This window comes from Dermacentor silvarum, chromosome 1, assembly GCF_013339745.2.
Source record: "Dermacentor silvarum isolate Dsil-2018 chromosome 1, BIME_Dsil_1.4, whole genome shotgun sequence".
NCBI lineage: Eukaryota > Metazoa > Arthropoda > Arachnida > Ixodida > Ixodidae > Dermacentor > Dermacentor silvarum.
Window position 1 is genome coordinate 163611318 of NC_051154.1, and position 15321 is coordinate 163626638.

General features: G+C 45.8%; 1 protein-coding gene and 2 long non-coding RNA genes across 3 annotated transcripts in view; 2 read left to right on the plus strand and 1 right to left on the minus strand.

Moving 5' to 3' along the window:
* The window catches only part of LOC119436344 (lysosomal alpha-mannosidase), a 615486-nt gene that overhangs the window by 40124 nt on the left and 560041 nt on the right, over nucleotides 1-15321 (plus strand). The gene's annotated exons all lie outside the window — the stretch shown is intronic.
* On the minus strand, nucleotides 1620-3474 carry LOC119450696 (uncharacterized). Its single transcript, XR_005191458.2, has 3 exons — nucleotides 3403-3474; nucleotides 2262-2337; nucleotides 1620-1755 (listed from the first exon to the last, which is right to left on the minus strand). It is a non-coding gene; the product is annotated as an uncharacterized LOC119450696 (long non-coding RNA).
* On the plus strand, nucleotides 12438-15314 carry LOC125940676 (uncharacterized). Its single transcript, XR_007463871.1, has 3 exons — nucleotides 12438-12572; nucleotides 14289-14330; nucleotides 15132-15314. It is a non-coding gene; the product is annotated as an uncharacterized LOC125940676 (long non-coding RNA).

Here is a 15321-nt window from a genome sequence, read left to right on the forward strand (position 1 = left end):
TCCACCTCTTCGAGTAGACCCGCTCATCAACTAGAATTGTGCTATCTGTCACAGGCAACCTTTAAAAATTTCTTGAAAGTGTTTGCTGAAACACCCCGTAATTATGGCCTCTTGATGCAAGAGGCGATGTTTCCATCCCTCATGCGTAAATGTTGTAAATAATTAAAAAAGCTTTTTTTTATTTTATTTTGTCGCCAGTAGTTAGCATTGCCTACTGGAAAGAGAATCAATATTGAGACACATGTCGTGCACTCACGTGATTTTCACACGCCGTTGATAGAAGACTCTGCCGAAGGGGTCACTGAAGTCTGCAGTTTTTTTTGCTTTTTTTTTCAGGGTCAAAAAAGCATGCAAAATAGTTTGCAGTGAGGTGAACATACATCAACATATTCATTCTCTAGGTATAGGCTATCCATTTAGTTGGCTACTTCCTTCTGTTTAAAAAAATATAATAAACTTTGTCCTTTGTATATATTTAAATATATTGTGTCTGTGCGTGGTGTTCTGAGTGGAAATTAAAAAAAAAATGTTAAACTGAGGAAACACGGATGAGGTAGCCACCGCTGGTGCTTCTAATGGGCTTGTCCTCCCATTGTCAGGATTTGCCGAAATAAAGCGAAAGTATCAATTAAAAGCCGTGCACGTCCGTGCCAACAATAGTGCCGTAACCTTTTAGCCACTAAAAAAGTGAAAATGTGGAGGCAACGCAAGAGAATCCTCAAATTATGTGGGTAACAGAACTCCGGTAATGCCATTTTAGGGGCGCGCGGGGGGGGGGGGGGGGGGGGGGGGGGCTCGAGCCCCAGAGCCCCCCCGTAGTCGGCGCCTATGACTGTAAGTATACAATTTTCGGACCATCCAGGTCCTACTTGATTTATTCAAATCTAAGGATCTGGACTCTATACGGCATAAGATAGTCCCTCTCATCAAGTACGTGCAATGCAGTGAATGCTACGGGTCTCGTCAGCCAACCTCAACAGATAAGCGGTAGAAAGGCTTTATGCATTGTCCGTCTGTAATCTCCCTCCGAGCGACCGAATGGAAGCTTGTCGGGAGGATTAGCAAAACACGATGGGTAAGCCCATCATCAAGAACGCACAATCGGCTCTAGTTTGCCGACTGGCTGAGAAGAGCCCAAGGATTCGCTTCACTGCATGGAATTTCCTAGTTATATTCTTCGCCTCTTCCCTCTGTCCTCATCACGATCTTGGACCTTTTCCTGTACCTCTCCGACTACACAGCAACGTGTCTATCTCTACGACAGTTCATCAAGACTCTGTATAATGCGGCTTGTTGTCGACTTTGATATCTTTATCTTCCGTGTCATCTTGGGCGACTTCTCCACCTCGTTTACGCTCTTCGGCTCACTTCACGCTTGACTTCCTCAACTGGTGTTCTTTTTTCTCGTGCTCTTATTTCTTTTTATTACTACTGCGTGAAAAGCAGAAGCGCAGTAATAAAACGCAAACATACAAGGCCTCTATTCTGCCGGTGTGATGTCGAAAAACGCTGTTATCGGTGGTTGTTTACGGCGCTTGTAAAACACACTTTTTAGTGCCGAAAATCCAGCGCGCGATAGTCAAGAAAGAAAGAGGGCATTCATTTCAGGAGAAGGAGGTTTATTACATTTGAAAAAAAAAAAAGTGAGAGGAGTCACACTATATGCGACTATTCCAGATTTTCCAGGGATTCGACAAGCGCCTGGAGCATTTCCCTCTTTTGACGAGTCCACCGTAACGCAGTCATGATGAGTTGCTGAAACGCAAGAATATCAATCAATCAATCAATCAATATTTATTTTATGTGCCCAGGGACACCCGGGGGCCTGAATACTGGTGCACAAATAATAATAATTTCAAGCAATGAACGAATCAATCAATCAATCAATCAATCAATATTTTATGTGCCAGGAACAACCGAGGGCCTGAATACTAGAATGCGGCATATGCGCATGCTGCTTTAATCCCGAGGTGCCGAGAAAGAATAAGGGCAAGGCCGAGTACTTGAGAAAAGGGAGCGTCCGACTGCCGGTGCCTAGCAGCCACTCATTCTCCACAAATGCCGTCCGCTAGTCCACAGCGTGGACCTTCGTTCACTTCGGAGAAGTCGGCGGATCGGATAGAGAAGAAACACGGGACGACACTGACATAGGGACCGCAGTTTGAGCACCTTCCCCTATTCTGCACAGCCGACTTCCGCACGAACTGTAGCCCCAGTGCGCGCCTGCGATCATATCTCGTGTATAAGGAAAAACTTCTCACCTGCAACAACTTCAAGTGTTCCCCTTCTAAGGCGCGGACGCGTAGCTCCTCGTGTGATGGCGACGGCGGCGCTTTGCTGCAAGACAAAGCCCGTAATTATGCAGCCGCATTTACGAGCACCGTGCATGCACGCTGAGTAACACATCCCGCAAAGAGCTCTGATTAAGGAAGCCAAAGAATAAGTGCAGCTCAGCCTTCGTGGCGCCTTTCAAGATGCATGATATAGTCGCAAGCCAGCGACGAGTTGAACCGTCTGTACGATTTGTAGCTACTGCAAGCAGTGTAGACCTGCGATAATTTATTTCTCCTTGCATTTCGAGAGAGTCGTCTGATTGCACATACAAGAGCTATCGACGCCAAACAGCCACAGTTCTGCAACACTCCTACCATGCGAACGAGGCCTCCTTGTTCACAAATTTAGGCAGTTGTCAAGCTCGAGTCATTCGTAACAACGAACTTCAGCCAGTCATGATAGAGAGCACATCATACGGGTATAGGCTGATCGCCGACGAGAAACAGTTCTTAGTAATGAAAATCTAATTTCACTTCGGCAGGTTTAAAGCTATTGGCGAATTACGCTGCTCGATTTGGCGCAGCGCTGCGCTGCAGAACGCCAGAGAGCGCGAGAGGTTTTGTCTTTCCGGTCACAAAACCGCATGTCTCCTTGCACTCGAAGCGATTCGCTTGGAATCCGCCAGCGAAAACCGGGCAGCCTCGCTCCGAATCGGCGAACGCATCCTATGATTTTAGGCGCAAAGCAACAGATAATTCCTCCTAACCAACCTAAGTAATTCGCCACTGGACGAATGCAAGGCGACTACGGCCACGAACTGATTAACGTTTGTGTTTTTCGAAGCGAATGGCTCGTTGATCCGGCACTACTGCTTCTCGGCGCCAGCAGCTAAAGTAAACTGCGAGACTTCTTTAAAACGTTCATAACCCTAGCTCGAACAGACAGCAACTTCAACAACTATTACTTCAACCAGCGACTCGCTGTATGCGTACGGAGCCGGTACCTTTCAGAGCGCACTGGAATAGAGCGCAACTTTGAGATAAAAAGACCATCGTTCACTGCTTTCGGTTACTTGTGCGATACTCACTCATCAATTAGTTATCTTTACAGAGGAAGGAGCATGCTCACCTGTCTTTGGGCATGTCTCTCCTTTCGTGTATACAACAAAGAGGCAAGAAGGGCTCCCTTAACGGCTCTATAGCTTGGCAGAAGTGACGGTTGTCACAAAAACGCGGAGGGTGGCGAGGGTCACAACGTGATCACGTGATCAGCGTCTTCTCCGAAGCCCAGGTCGTGGCGCCACTATCGGCGTCTCCGCGTGCAGCGTCTCCGCTAGATGCCATTGCAACGTACTGTAGCTACAGCGCGGCTATTACGCGGATATATCGCTCCTCCAGGCTGAGGTTAATTGTTGTGTTTGGTAAATATGCGTATTTGCTTTACTCCGTAAGCTTCTTTGCGGTGTAATTTCAGCGAAAGAAAATTTATTAAATACGTAGCCCGGTTGCTATCTAAGAATGCGTTTAGTATGCTTTGAGAGGTGATTATTTGTGCAGTTGTATTTTATACCACTAGCCATGGCGTCTCGCATGCATCTCCGCATGCGCCCGCTTCGATCCAAATTCACGCTGGTTACTTGCACTCATGGAGGAAGGAAACAAAACAGGAGAGGCCCTGACGTCACTTTTTTGAAGCCGGAAGTGCAGCCATGTTGGTGTGCCACCTCTATTTGCGCCTCCAATCAGGGGTTCTGCAGCTCACCGGAGCAGATGGGCGCGAACTTTGAACTTGCATCGTTACGAGCCGCCGGAAGTGTGTGCTCCTGACGCGCGTCAAAACAAAGCCTACAAAGCTTCTGTAGCAGTTTTGGTGAAGCAGACGTGCTCCTGTGTTTTTTCGTGGCACGTTGAAGAAGACAACGAAGACCTGCGCCGTGATTGCTTGAGTGTATCTGTTGCTGGCTGACACTCACACTCACAGACCCAAAACACAACTTTCAAGCTTACACACCACACTCCAAAGTCAGCTTTTCTCGCGAACAAAAGGTGCTGCGGGAAATGCACCGGCGGAAAAATCTTATCTCACTTTTCAGAGACTAAGAGCACTAGCGAAAGCTTCAAGGGACACTAAAGAGAAACAGGAAGTTCAGCTGGAATAAAAGAGGGACTTTTAGGAATGCATGCAGTTTTTGTTGGGTGCAAAAATATGAATTGTTAGCGGAGAAATTCATAAACAAAAACCAAACATCTCTTGCTCAATTTCTATCACTCCAGATTTGACGCTGAAGCAGTGTCGTCGCAGATTTCATTGCTCTCAGCGAATCAGAATGCTCCATGATACGTCACCGCTTGCGTAAACGGCCGAGGTACGCCGAGGCGCTGGCTGCATGATGGCTGCATGGCCGCTGCGTTTGCGTTCGCCACGATGGATACCGTTGCTGCCGCTGAACCTTGCAACGAAGAGCTCGCCAGCGAAGCAGGACTGCATTTCAGCGATATTCAGTGAAACGGAGCGCGAAATGATCCTCCGTGCTCGAGCGGTAGGTGTTTGCGCGTGCGATGGCGGTGAGCCGCCGGCCACGCCGGCGGAAAGCAGAGCTTCGTTTTCGTCGACGGAAGGCGTGTGTCCGGTCCGCCAGGCGACGATGTTCCCGACAGAACAAGCGTAGAAAGTTGCGCACGTACTCAGTATCGTTATTTCGTGGCTTTATTTAATGACATTCAGCACTCACCGAGCCGCCAGTTTGCTGCTGCACCGGCAGGAGGTTTAATGAAGGCCGCATTGAGGGAACATCTGCTCGAGAAAGGGCTGGCCTCTGGGGCACGCCAAGATACTTTCCGAGGGCAGGATTATACACATAATCCGACGGCGAGAAATGCAGACAGCACATTATCGGTTTCTCTGGCTCTTTTGCCGTTTTATCATCGGCAGAGCACTGAGCCATTGCGAACGCCTGGGAGCTGGGGCTCACCGCGCGACACCACATGAAAGGACACAATCGAGTCAACACTGCCGCTGCCCCTGAGCAAGCGCCTTGGGCCATTTATACAGCCCTCAACACTACACACACGAGGCATTTTCTGGCTGTTTCCCGCGAAGTCAACGTTTTTCGAGCCACACAACACGCCACCAAACACTGTAGAGCGGAACAGGCGCGCGCGACGGTGCATTGACCAAAAACGAAACTACGAAACTATCACGACCGGATGTATCGCCATGCCATTTTTTTCTTATTTAATTTTGCGCTAAAGTTGCACTTCTTCGCTTGAAACGGTTTAAAAAGTTGGCAAATGCTGTTTATGTACGTTTCAGGTGTATTTCATTTTGCGTTTTATTAACAGCGATAAATCGCTCTCGACCAATCGCGACCGGCCTGCGTTTGTAATCTCCGACGTCACGCAACGTGTAGTGCGGGAAATTCGAAGGGGCGTCAGCAAATATCTTTCAGTTTCTCGCTATTTTCTCGCTTATTCTCTCATCTGTTCTTCTGTTCGCCGTAAGAATGGTATGACTGTGATTGTGACAGGATAATCTACCATTAAAGCTCAACTTCCGGTTTCCCTTTAGTGTCCCTTTCAGAAGCGCGGTTGCCATGGCAACGTTGACATTTGGGGCACCCGTCCTAGTGGTCCTTGGCGAAAAACAGCACGTGACTTCCGCCACACCTTCTCCACTACGTCCATGCTGGCCAGGGCCGCTCCTGGGGTTTCCTTCCTCCATGCTTCCACTCAACTCCGACGGATAGAAATAAAAAATGAAATCAGCCAACGCTTAGTCTCACCTCATGGTGAGCGCCGGACATTAGGTATGTTTTGTCGTTGTTACTGAGACCAGCTCTTTGTTTTGACGCTATTAGGCATATACAGACGATGTCGAGGTATAAAAGAGTTTTGATTTTCACCTAGCAGATGGCACCACAGCCTTAGCGCTGGTGATGTGTTGACCTTGCGGAATGCTTTAAAAGCCTAATTGGTCACTGGATTATTTGTCTACTTCCCTATTGAACGGTAAGCGATGACGGTGACGAGCAAACATCAACTAAACGCCGAGCAGACGACGCGCCGTGGGTGAGCATATATATTCAGAACGACGTTTGCGCCTGTTGTGGGCTATGCAAACGTCAAGGAACTGCATGCTGCGAAAAAGTGTAATGCAAATCAGCCGAAGCCCCAGCATTCAAGTAAACGCGGCCTATTGTTACAGCGCCGAAACATTTGTTGCTGCGTGCGATGTGTCACCGACGCGGGCGCCCGGCTGCGTGTCCGCACCGGCTGGTCATACAACAGATTCGAGGCTCCGAACCGGGCAGCGTTTCGCTCTAAAAAAATAATAAAAATAAAAAATAAGCGGGCAAGTTTGGACTCGGTCGTGCAAAGCTAAGGCACAGCGAAAGTGTCAATCCTGAAGTCTTACTGGCTGCTACTGGTAGACATTAACTTGGTTGCTGCTAGGTCTTAACTTGGTTTAACTTAACTACGCATCTCGGGAAGGTATTCTCAAGCGATCCCTTTCGGACGTAACTTCCCTTTCGCGACATTTCGCGTGACTAGCGCTGGACGCGTCTGCGCCTACGAGCGACAGCGTTCCTGGCATGCCGCAAGCGCAGGTAGGGAGGCAGGCAGGAGCCGTGTCTATGCAGCACCACCTAGATAGCACAAGGTCCGTTCACTCTGGTCCATGACGTCATGCTACCTGGCCCAACTGCCATAGAATCTAATGCGGACGCTCCTGAATAAGCAGCGGTGATTTCGATGTCACTGCTTACGTCACCCCAGGCATGGCAATGGAAATTTTAGGCCAGGTAGCATGACGTCATGGATCGGAGTGAACAGGCCTTGTGCTATCTGGGTGGTGTTGGTCTGTGTCGGGCGAAGCGAGCGCGCACCTACGCCGGCGGTTACTAGGCAACGCGACGGGACGTCATTGCTACTGCTTCGGCGCATGCGCGGCTAGGCAACGTGGGCGGAGTAGGCAACAGCTCTGCGCACGGCCGGACTCGACTCTCCTCCGCGTGGTGGGTGGAGTCGAGTCCGGCAGTGGTTGGTGCTGCTACAATTTCTTTATCTCTCTACCTCGCTCTCAGTTTCTCTTTCCCTTTCCCGAGCATTGCCCGCCCACGTGCATGCTCTCATTCCCTCTCCTTAACGTCTCGCGCTCAGCCGTGCTCCCTCAAGGGCTGCAGAAGATAGCGGCAACCTTTCTCTTTCCATACGAACCACTTAATCCTTAACGTCCTATGTCGAGGCAACATGTGCACGGCACAAAGAGGAAGCGAGGCACACGCCGCTCCGCGAGGTGGTTGCTAGGCCACGCAGGGACGTTATAGCTCGGCGAGGTTTTGCGACAGCAGGCGCCACTTTTTACGGTTAGCTAGAACAGCTTCGCTGTTAAAAAAAATAAACTTGCCGTCATAAGCGGCAGCGTTTAGCAGAGCCAAGGGTGCGAGGTATGGGAACGCAGGTGCTTGCGCAAGGTGAATATAATACGTATGTCTGCTACCACGCCATATTTGCGTATTGGGGGCGAGGAGTTACGGAGTCGCCATCTGTCGGGAAGCGCCTCGCTTGTGTAAGGGATAATGCGGCGCGCTCCGAAATAGCACAACCTACTACGGGGGATTGGCCATGTATCGGGCGGCAGTGGGAGGAAACCAGCAGCACCGACCCTTCTTTGTCTTCCTCACTTCAGGAGCCTTGCGACCACAGCGACGCTTCTGCTATCTTCGTAATTACACATGGCTTTTTTTTCATTGAATTGTATCTGTGCGACTTAAACGCACAAAACAGATATATCTCCCTAACGTGTTTAACTGAATCCGCTTGTCGCATGGCTCATCCGAGAGACGCCATTCTATTGGTGGTGCGATGACACTCAAGACTGAAATTGTATGAGTTACCTTACAAAAATGACTATTGAAATGTTGTTGGCATATTGTTGAGGAATTGTTGACACAATGTCCTTTCAATAATGCATCCATAGTTATTGAACGTACACAACAATACCTCAATAATAAAGTTGTTGAGCACTTCACAACAGTAAAGTCATTGACTAATTGTTGTTGACATAATGTTGAATAATGTTGAGTACTATTGAGAATTGTTCAGCAATATTGACATTGAATATATATCTGAAACACACACACGGAGACGTGTATGTGTTTTACACATATATATTGTTTTATTGTTGACTTAATCACCACTAAATATATAGAGTGTCACATAACTTGAACCAAAGGCCTATCTCTCGAGTCGTAACTGGGGAAGCTTGTGGCAAGAGGACGCTGCCGCAGTCGTTCCGCTTCGTTTGCCCTAAATTCAGGGTCGGCGGCTCTTCGCTGACGTTTCGCCTGGGCTTCGGAAGCCGTCACGCTAGAATCAGCATGCTAGAATCGGACGACAAGCTTCGCTTACTAGAATCGGACGACAAGCATTGCTTACGTAAGATATGCCTTTGCTTACGTAAGATGCTTACGGCTACAAGCTTTGCTTTCAGATATATATTCAATGTCAATATTGCTCAACAATTCTCAATAATACTCAACATTATTCAACAATATGTCAACAACAATTAGTAAATGACTTTACTGTTGTGAAGCGCTCAACAACTTTATTGTTGAGGTATTGTTGTGTACGTTCAATAACTATTGAGGCATTATTGAAAGGATATTGTGTCAACAATTCCTCAACAATATGCCAACAACATATCAATAGTCATTTTTCTACTTCATTTTCTCGATAGAGGAAGGGCTGTTGATTTTGTCTCTTTTGGTCCCACGTATGACAAGGGCAGTTCAAGGAAGCGTTACAGGTCCCCGTGCCCACAGGGGATATGTGCCATTGAGCTTGGACCCTTTCTGCACTACCTCCAGGATCGGCCCACATGAAAGGGGTGCCATTGATCTTGGACCCTTTCTGCACTGCCTCCAGGATCGGCCCACTTTATCTGCCCCTGAATCTATCTGCCTTTGGAACGTCGCTATTGGAAATGACAAATAAAACTTCCGCGTAATAGAAGTTACAGCTTGAGTTACATTGTCAAGAAACATTGGGAAGAACTCGCAAGCAATATCTTTTTTTGTAATTTGTTTGGAGAGTAACTAGCATGTGTAGTAAAGGGTTGGTGCCAGAGACCGCATTTTTTCAAGTTTGACTGGTTGCTCGGATGATCTCGTTTTGTTCTCGCAACTTGTCATAGTGGTTTTTGATGTGTGGCAAAGCCAGCGTCAAGCAGACACCATTTAATATTTTGTTTGCTCATATGTTTTGTTTATATGAAGTACAATCTAGTGCATGTACGGTACGTTATATTGCACTCTAGGACCATACCACAGTTGTACTCGTGCCTACGGGTGACTAAATTTCATTTTCAACTTGTCGGCATGTACTCGTTTTGAGTGCCCGGATAAGAGCTTTGGCTTTTGGCTCAAGGTCACTTGAAGATCGCCGACAACGGGAGCTAAAAGCATTTCATGCTTAAAAGAGTAGGCAACCTTAAACTTTGACTTAGGTGTTTCTTTTTGGCACTCGCATTCCGGCGTTGGTGTTCTGTGCTTTGGTAAGCAGTAATAAGTGATTTCTGATCAATTATAATTATTCCAGACACTTCAGTAACTCAATCTGAACTAAGCTTATGCTTTGATATCATGTCTCTAAAGAAACCGATGGATTTTGCACTGTACTACTTTTTTATTTTTTTCGTGATTTATTTTTAATCTCCTCTCAGCTAATTAGTTATAATTATCCCAGACACTTCAGCAAGTCAGCTTGCAACAAAACTTATGCTTTGATATCTTATCTATAATGAAAGTCATGAATTCTGAACTGAATCATTTTTTTTTCTATTTTTCTGATTTACTTGGATTGCGTCCCCGGTCGTCTCAGCTATTTAATTATAATTATTCCAGACACTTCAATAACTCAACTTATAGCTAAACGTATGCTCTGGTATGATATCTATAATGAAATTCGTGAATTTTGTACTGTACTATTTTTTTTTTCGATTTATTTTCGCCTCCTGATCATCTCAGGAGGTGAACCGGAAGTACTGTCCAAAGAACAAATCGCACTCGACGCTCCTGCCACTAAAAACTCCCGATACAGCTTTCTATTGCTCAATACGTGCAACATAAAAGTGATTTTTTTTCTTTTTTTTTTTCCGAGCGTGAAAGAAGCCTGCGAATACACGCAAAATTGCCGCACAACTAGCCGCTCGAGGCACTATGCGAGTATCTGCGGCCTTCTTTCACGCTCGGAAAAACACTTTTCTGTACCACGTATTGGGCAACAGAAAGCTGTATCGGCAGTTTTCCCGGTTGCTCTATAATTTTCTGATTGACACTTTTCATCTAAATATAATATCTGAGAAGCTAATTATTTATTATTAATTGATTAATTATTAATTATAATGATTATCTAATTATTTATCTAATGCAAAAAATTGAGTATCTGTAAGCGACGGCAAACAACATTACCTTGGTTCTGTCCAGCTACGTGGCTTTGCATATATTTAAGTGTCGGTGCAAGAAAGTTGGGACACCCTGTATATACTGGGTGTTCAAAATTATCGGCTTTATGAACATTTTTAAAAATCGCTTGTAGCAGGTAGCATAATTCTTATCGCTTAGCTTGGTTATTCGAAGAAATGGACATTAGTAACACAAGAAATTGAAACTAATATTCTAATAATTAACAAAAATTGACTAATGAACTTCTTGGTTAATTATTTTACGACACATATTGCAATATATGAATTGTAGCCGGTGAGATTGCAAGACGCATCCACCTAAAATGAATTTCCAGGATAACACCAGTTTCAAGATATTATTGCCCAAAGTGTGGGACGAAATACATGGGCGTTTTAGTTACTTTTGTGCTTCAATGTATAAAACAGCATTTTGGTAACAACGTAAGTGGCACAACAGTGCACTTTTACGGCGAGTTTGATGGCGCATATCTCCAAACTGGTGGCATTCTGGAAATTCATTCCAAGTGGATACACCTGAAAAGCTCACCGGCTCAAATTCGTAAATCGCAATATGTGTCGTAAAGTAATAAAATAAGAAGTTAATTAGTTATTTCTTGTTAATTAGTTGAGTCTATGTTTTCATTGCTCGTGCTACTAATGTCCGCCTCATCGATTAACCCAGCTTAATGATAAGAGTTATGCTACCTGCCCCAGGCGATCTCTAAAAATTCCGTAAGACTTAAAAATGACCGCCCTGTATATATATATAGACACATAATTGGAGCACAGGACAAACGTCCCAACAAGCAGTGACCAATGACCGATGATTGGGCACCTCCTGGATTCCCATCGGCTTCTATTGTAAGTGGCCAGTGCCCTGTCTGTGTCAGAAAAAATTGCCTCCATGTTAAATATGGGGAAGATGGTGGGAAAAGTAGTATGCAAGCATAATGAATAAATATGTTTTTTAAAGAGTGCGTTTCGTTTAGTTGTTAGCCCTTAGCGCACAGTAGAATGAAACAAGTTTGGGTGATCTCTGCGACATGGTGTCCTATTTTACATGAAAGCCTAGGTCTATTCTGTAACACGTAGCGACGGGGTGCTGGCCAGTGTGCTGGGAAACTGCTTGGCCACCACGCACAATCTACGCTGTTATACTTTGCCGGTGGCAAATCGTAGCGCAGAAGCACAGGTACAAATGTTTAATCAATGGGACGGCATGCTGTCTACCGTTTGTCATGATGTGAAACTAACAATCACGAACAGCAACAATTGTGTACGTTGCTGGTCCGTAGTTTATTTCGCGCCGGTTGCTTCACGTGTTAAAATAAATATTTCTTTTTAATACAAACGATGAAAACTGTGCGCGCACACAGGGTGCGACATTTGCGACGTTTGAATTTTGCACTATTTCCCGCGCGCTCTGTACGTGACCAGCCGGCGCACTACGTTACCGCGATAAAGAAAATAGTTCCTCAAGGAACCTAAGCAGAAAACTTTCATACTTTTGCAAACCGCAGAAATTGTTAATAAATATCAATATATTACAAGATTTGTTAATAAATATTGCAATTGATGTCTATGAAGGCGTGGATTTGTACGCGCGTTTCTGTGTGAATGCGCGCTTGCGCTCTTGACTCTTTGGCGCATTCCGGAAGTTTGTGCGTGTGGCGTATGTGTGCGAGTTGCGTGAATCGTGATGAGTTTGCTGCGTTTTCTGTCCCCTTTGCCTCGCTGTGACATCTTTGGTATATTCCAACTTGTTGCTCGCTCTTTATGGGCTACACGTTGCCTCGAAGATCACCATGATTGCCTCCGACTCAGCCACATCGAAGGTGAGTGAGTGTTTCGAATTCCACTTGCTCGTTCATTGCGACGCTTTCAGCAAAAGTGCGTACAGAGCCCGTGCGTGTCTTCCACGCGCCTCTGTGCTCGTTTTCATTACTAGTACTATCCTAGATTTGTGATATTGAGCATGAAGTTTTGTCCTGATTTAACTTCACAGCGCGCTTGCGGCGACGTAAAGCAGCTATGTGGAGCCAGCTAAAACAGGGCATGTTGTGCGCGCCACGATTTTTGGGACGGTGTTCCAGCACCGATTGAAATTAGCCTTATAATGAGCGCTCGTGCTCTGCCGTTTTGGTGGGCAGCTATGTGGAGCCAGCTAAAACAGGGCATGTTGTGCGCGCCACGATTTTTGGTACGGTGTTCCAGCACCGATTGAAATTAGCCTTATAATGAGCGCTCGTGCTCTGCCGTTTTGGTGGGCAGCTATGTGGAGCCAGCTAAAACAGGGCATGTTGTGCGCGCCACGATTTTTGGTACGGTGTTCCAGCACCGATTGAAATTAGCCTTATTAATGAGCGCTCGTGTTTTGCCGTTTTGGTGGAAACATTGCGACGTGAAATAACCCGAACTGTACTGTAATCAAGTATATTTCGTTCGCGCAACGCCGTCCATTGACTTGCATCTACTACATGGCGTGTCGGGATCGGCGAAAATATGCACGAGGCGTTTTGCCGTTCGAATGTATTCTGCTGCGCTGTTCGCTTCAGGATCGATTGCCCAGAGTCCGCTGACACGCCGTGCAGTAGACACGCGCTGTGGCGCGATAATAATAAAGAATTGCAAGGGCGTATATGTGATTCTATGTGATAGGTGAGATAAAAAAGGGCTGATGCCAGCGAATGCTGTGAAATCATCAGGTTATGTGTGGTTTGTTTTCCGCCGGTACGCGCGCGGTGAACTTTTTTTTTTAACCATTATCTCCCTTCGACGCCATCGAGTACTTCGCGCTAACGCCTTCGCGTAGGCGCTCTATATTCACGGAAAAGGCAGATTCTGTGGGATTCTATGTTCTGCTTTAGTGGGATGAAACATTCAAAATAATGTCATCGTGTGAAGTTTCAGCCTTTGGCCCTTCAGTAACCGATTGATTTAACTAAGTTCGAAAATCAGTAAAGGAACGAGATGCTTGGGCATATTTGCCGTGTCGTCCCACTGTGCTTCCAGTGGCATGTAGGCGTTATCGACAAATGTCAAAAATTAGCAAGGCTTTTTATGACTATAGAAGTAGACAGCTAGGTCAATAAGTTATTTTTGTTTTGAATTCACACACTAAAGAGGAGAGAGAGTGAAAGGGGTGTTCACATCCTTGTGAACTAAATGACGCTGTGACATAAGCTTGGAACAATGGTTTGTTGGTGGAGCAGTTCTGTGGAATACTTGGAGAGTAAGCAAACTGCAGTAGCAGCAGTTAGATGGGGAGTAAAAAAATGCAACACCGGTTTTATATGAACGAGCTACCTTTAAGATGTGGCCGCAACAGTTCAGTAGATAAGCAAAAATAATTTGAAAATTTAGGAGAGAAATTAAAAATAAATTATTTGCCTACCTCACACTGCCAGTGGCAAGAGCAGCCATGCTTTAATGTTTTCAATCAGTCATTTATATCCATCCATTTATGTCGGCCTAATCGTCCATGTAAATGTTTTGATTGCTGCTTTTGAGTTATCGTGGCGTCACATTTTAATACTGACATCTGTTTTCAGAATCAAAATGAGCCTGGAGACGCCACAGCCGGAATGGGAAAGGTGAATTCTTTGGCCATTCATCGTCTAGCGTCACCATGATCAAATGCACTATTGCCAGGACAATGTATTGCCGGGAGGTATTCTCTTAAGATTTAGTAAAAATGGTAGCTTTAAGTGTCTCCTTTGCGATTTTGCATAGCCTTTGATTTGCGAGTCGATTCATTCATTTGATGAGGGGTGGGCAGTTGGCACACTCTGCCTTTGTGTCTTATGTACACATTCAGCTGAGTAGCTCTGGGACACAGCAAGCGAATCTGATGTGTAGTGGTAATCGCATTAACGTCGACACTTATCTTCCTGTTTGAGCTGCTACTGCTGCTTGCCAAAGCAAGCAGCAGTGGCCCAAGATGGCGTGAAAGAGGTTCATTGAAGAGTGGCACATACTCTGAGTCACATACCCAGAGATCCAAGCAGGTCCATCAGATGGTTATTAACCCACTTCCCTCAACATAGCAGCCCTACCCATTAGGCCATTGACCCCCAAGTGACACAAATTGGCTGGAAAATAGTTAGAGACAGACACCCGAAAGTATGTGAAGTATCCTAAAAATAGCTACTTGCATTAAAGTTTTCGATGCTTTGGTTTACTTACTATTTTATTTTGTACTGGGTGAATCCTTGTTTTTCTGAAGCACATGGCATCCTAACAGCATAACAAGCTATGACATTAGTTTTAGTTGTTTTTATTAGTGACATTAGTTCACATTTTAGGTCTGGAGCAGGCAGTATTTCTGTGATTTATTTGGAGTGTGGCTGTTGTGTAAATGTGCTTAAAATCCTTATACTACCTCACTAATATAGGTTGGAGAAGTGCTCATTCAGATGATCCTGGCACAGCTTGCCCTGGTGAACCAGGCAAGTTTGCAAGGGCCTTGATTCACCATGTGTTTACAGAGAAGAACCTCATGGGCCACTCACTTCTCGGAAACAACACCACCAATAGGCAAAAAGAGGCTCTTGGCCTTATCAGGGTCAACGCTGTTATAGGCAA